This window comes from Myotis davidii, unplaced genomic scaffold (assembly GCF_000327345.1).
Source record: "Myotis davidii unplaced genomic scaffold, ASM32734v1 scaffold84, whole genome shotgun sequence".
In the NCBI taxonomy this organism is placed as follows: domain Eukaryota; kingdom Metazoa; phylum Chordata; class Mammalia; order Chiroptera; family Vespertilionidae; genus Myotis; species Myotis davidii.
In genome coordinates this window covers 1436393-1440515 of record NW_006295735.1, presented here as the reverse complement: position 1 = coordinate 1440515, position 4123 = coordinate 1436393, and the positions used below count along the sequence as shown (strand labels likewise).

The 4123-nt window shown below is 43.7% G+C and overlaps 1 protein-coding gene and 1 long non-coding RNA gene across 2 annotated transcripts in view; one reads left to right on the top strand and one right to left on the bottom strand.

Annotated features, from left to right (window-relative positions):
* Window positions 1-4117, bottom strand: part of LOC102773932 — a 12266-nt gene extending 8149 nt beyond the window's left edge. The window contains exon 1 of the long non-coding RNA XR_001515011.1: window positions 3749-4117. This is a non-coding gene — a long non-coding RNA (uncharacterized LOC102773932). The remainder of the gene's footprint in view (window positions 1-3748) is intronic.
* The window catches only part of POMP (proteasome maturation protein), a 24579-nt gene that overhangs the window by 2783 nt on the left and 17673 nt on the right, over window positions 1-4123 (top strand). The gene's annotated exons all lie outside the window — the stretch shown is intronic.

Genomic DNA, 4123 nt, shown 5'->3' with positions numbered 1-4123 from the left:
TCAGCAGGCCGACCCTCTATCCACTGAGCCAAACCGGTCAGGGCTCATCATTGATATTTCTAACTCTCTCTCCCTCTTCCTCCCTCTCTGAAATTAATAAAAAGATATTTTAAAAAAAAGAAAAGAATCCACCTGGCTGAGAACTGTCCTCAGACTGGGAAGAAAAAGACCAAGCAGGCCTGGCAAGAATTTATAGCTGGCAGGGGGAAGGGAAGGCTGGGCACACACACACACACACACACACACACACACACACACACCTGCCCATACACCTGTCACTCTTGATGTTAGTGGATATCAGAATTGTAGACTGTGGTGGGATGCCAGTTTTGCTTTTTTGGTTTTTATGTCTAACCATGGAGGAAAGGGATCATTGGAACCAAACAAGGAATTAAGCCCTTGGCTTAAGTGCTAAGCTTTAGGGTTGGGATCCAGACCCAGGCATGGTTGAGCATCAACCTATGAACCAGGAAGTCATGGTTTAATTGCTAGTCAGAGCATTGTAGAAGTTCTGAAACTTCCATAAATAAGTTACCTTGGATTGCTCCTGTTTATCTCCAGCCAATTTCTCAACCATACTAGGTCTTGCCTCTTATGCATAATTATCCATTCATCCATTCTTTCCCACATTTCTCTACCCGTGCTCTCCTCTGCTGTGGTTATCTGCTCAGGCCCTGAACCTGATACTCACTTGTCTTCTCTTCACAAATCCTTGCCACTATATCCTTAGAAACATGCAATTAACTTCCCTAGTTGATTGCAATGAGCCTTTCCAGTATTTAAACTTTGCCACAAGTTCTTTCCACTTCTTAGCCCTAATTGAATCAGCTTTCCCAAAGCCTGTGTAGTGGTGTCGACTCTCTCCCACTTGCCCTGACTCACAGGGCAAGAAAATGTCAGCACTGCCTCTTGCTTCCCACTACTACTGCTTGATTATTATCACTCAACCACGTCCTCTTGGACTTGCACGCCTCTGCTTTACACCACCCTTTCTCCACTTGTGGAGAATTTTTTTTAAATATATTTTTATTAATTTCAGAGAGGGAGAGGAAGAGATAGAAACATCGATGGTGAGAATCATCAATTGGCTGCCTCCTGCATGCCCCACACTGAAGATCAAGCCCACAACTGGGGCATATCCCTGACCTGGACTTCATAGAGTAACTGCGAATTAACTGGAACAATGTATCAATGTATGTAAAGAACTAAGAACAGGGCTTGAAATATAGAAGGTATTAATTGTTATTAATATTCTCCAAAGTATATAACAGATACAGCTTAAGCAAACATGAACCATTTGGTATGAAATCTAATTTTTAAACTTTCATCATATTCAACACTGCCTTGTATTAGTTAATACTATAACAACCCCTTTTAAATGAATATATGTGTGTGTGTGTGTGTGTGTGTGTGTGTACTGCTCAAAATAAAGTGATTTTCCCATTGCTGTGCTACTAAAACTGTCTTCACAATGGCCACCAAAGGCCTATTTTCAGAACTTCAAGACCATTTTGAATCTATTTTATTTACTTATTTTTGTTATTCCTAACCCAAGGATATTTTTTCCATTGCTCTTTTTTTTTAGAGAGTGGAAAGGAGGGGAAGGGGTATAGAAACATCAATGTGAGACATATTAATTGGTTGCTTCTCACATGCACCTGGACCAGACAGGCTTGCACCTGCAACCCAGCTACGTGCCTTTGACTAGGAATCAAACTAGTGACATTTTGATGTGCAGGTGGAAGCTCTAACCACTGAAAGACACTGGCCAGGGCTTGAAGCTACTTTAAAAGTACTGTCTAACCTCTCTTTTGAACTACTTGTCAACCTCTGAACACTTTCTTCCCCTTTGGATTCTAACAGAGCATGGATTTGGTTTTCATTCTGCTTCTGACCGTTTATTTTCTGTCTCCATGGCAGGCTCCTCTTCTTCTGGCTTACTCTTTGTCATATTTCTCAGGTTCATCCCTACTTTTCACTGCTTCTAAAAATCTTTCAATATGCTGTGCTACCTTAATTTACACTTTTATCATCTCTGGCTTGGACTATTGCAACACTCTAAATCAGGGTCGCTAACTGGTGGTCCACGGGAGGTCCGAAAGCTTGGTGACCACTGCTCTAAATGGTATCCTGGCTCCTAGTTTCTCCCAATTCTAGTGTATCCCTCATGCTGCCACCGGGATAATTTTTTTTAAGGTCAAGTGTTTGTGAAGACCTTCATTATCCTGTTTCCTTCAAGAAAAAGCCCCAAATCTCAGCACACCACACAAAGGCCCTTCATTATTCAGATTATAACATGCCCTTATAATCTGCCTTTCCACATTTCCTCTTCCTCAAATGCCATTTCCCCCTGTTCCCAACCACTTCCTGGCCCAGCTCCTTTCTCTATTAAGTATTTACTACACTGCATTTTAAATGTCTGTTTATTTCCCATGTCTATTCCCCTGGGAAAGTCAAAACCTCTCAAGAATAGGGAAATGCATTTCTCTTGTCTGTAGCTCTATATTCTAGTACCAAGCAAATGCTCAACAAATATTTAATGACTGAGTTGCAAGCAATCAACAAGTATTAAAATGATTTACAAAAAAGTCACAATTTTAAAATTGCTCCTTAGATAAAACTGAGTGAAAGGAAAAGATGCAAATGAAACACTCAACTCAAATCTCAAGGTAAATATGGATACTCTGAACAGACATATAAGGACAGCAGTGCACAAAACTTAAAATTTAGATTACCGCAGAACTTCAAGGTTGTCGGACTATGGCACTGGATGTACATAACGTATGAAACTTCATCACCTCCCTCCTTAAAATCCTTCAATGGCTTTTTAAAGATAAAGCCTCATCTTTAATCTGGTGCACAGGGCCTCCATAATAAACTTGGCTCCATCTTACAGCCTCAGTTCACACTACTCCCTCCCTTACTTCAGCCACATAGACCTTTCCCACTTCAGTTTTTGCATAAGCAAATCTGCCAGTAATATTCTTTCATACACTTTGCTACTTTAAGCTAGTTCACTCTTATTCTTTGGCTTTCAGCCTGAGGATTCCTTCCTTAAGTTAGCTCCGTCATTTGGTGACAGAGCATGAGTCCATCATGTCATATTATGTTAGGCAATACCAATACAGGATTATGGGTCCTTTAAGATTTTACATATATATATATATATTCCATCCATCCTCACCTGAGGGAATTTTCTTTGGATTTTAGATAAGGGGGGTGGGTGGGGTGGGGAGAAATACTGATGTGAGAAACATGGATAGTTGCCTCCTGCATAAGCCCCCACTGGGGCCAGGGATGGAACCCACAACCTAGGTAAGTGCCCTGACTGGGAATTGAACCTGCCATGGAGGGAACTACACTCCTACCAACGGAGCCATGCCAGCCAGGCTCCTTGGGCATATTTTTATAAATTCTTCTCTAACTCGCTTTCTTCACCAGTAAAACTGAAGTTAAGAGTAGTACCCACTTCAGAAGATTAAAGGTTTAAAGGAAGTAGTTCATGTAATGCACTTACAACTATGTTACTATATAGTAAGAGTCCAATATATGCCAGTAATTACCATACTTATTCGTTTTCACCCTTCCCACCCCCAACAGTTTCTCTGCTCCTCTAGCCCAGGAACCACATCAGCCCGGGTCGTTTGTTTTCTTAGCCTCAGCACAGGGTCCTGGACACGGCAGGCCTTCAAGATATGATTTAAAAAAACCAACAACTGAAAAAGCCTACGTTCCAGGATTGCCTTACTTCCTGAACGCCTGCAGGCCACTCACTCATGCCATCTACGCCTGCTTTACCCTCATGGGAAACAGTACAGTATCTATCCGAGAGGTCTTGTATCGGTAAGACGCTGCGTCCTGGAAGCCGGCGCACAACGTCAGCTGCACGAACGTTTGGTGTTTGTGACCCCAGAGCGGAGGTGCGGGTTCCCTCCGGGCACAGCGCGTCCCGGCCCGCCCTCCTCGCAGCCACACCCTCACGGCGCTGAGTGCCGGTCCCCCGGGACGGCGGGCGTGGGAGCTCCGGCCCCGCGCGGCTCCCTCCCGGCGCCCCGCGCCCTCCTTCCTTCCTCGCCAGGACGGACGCACTTCCGGCGGATGAGGGGGGGCAACCCCGGAAACG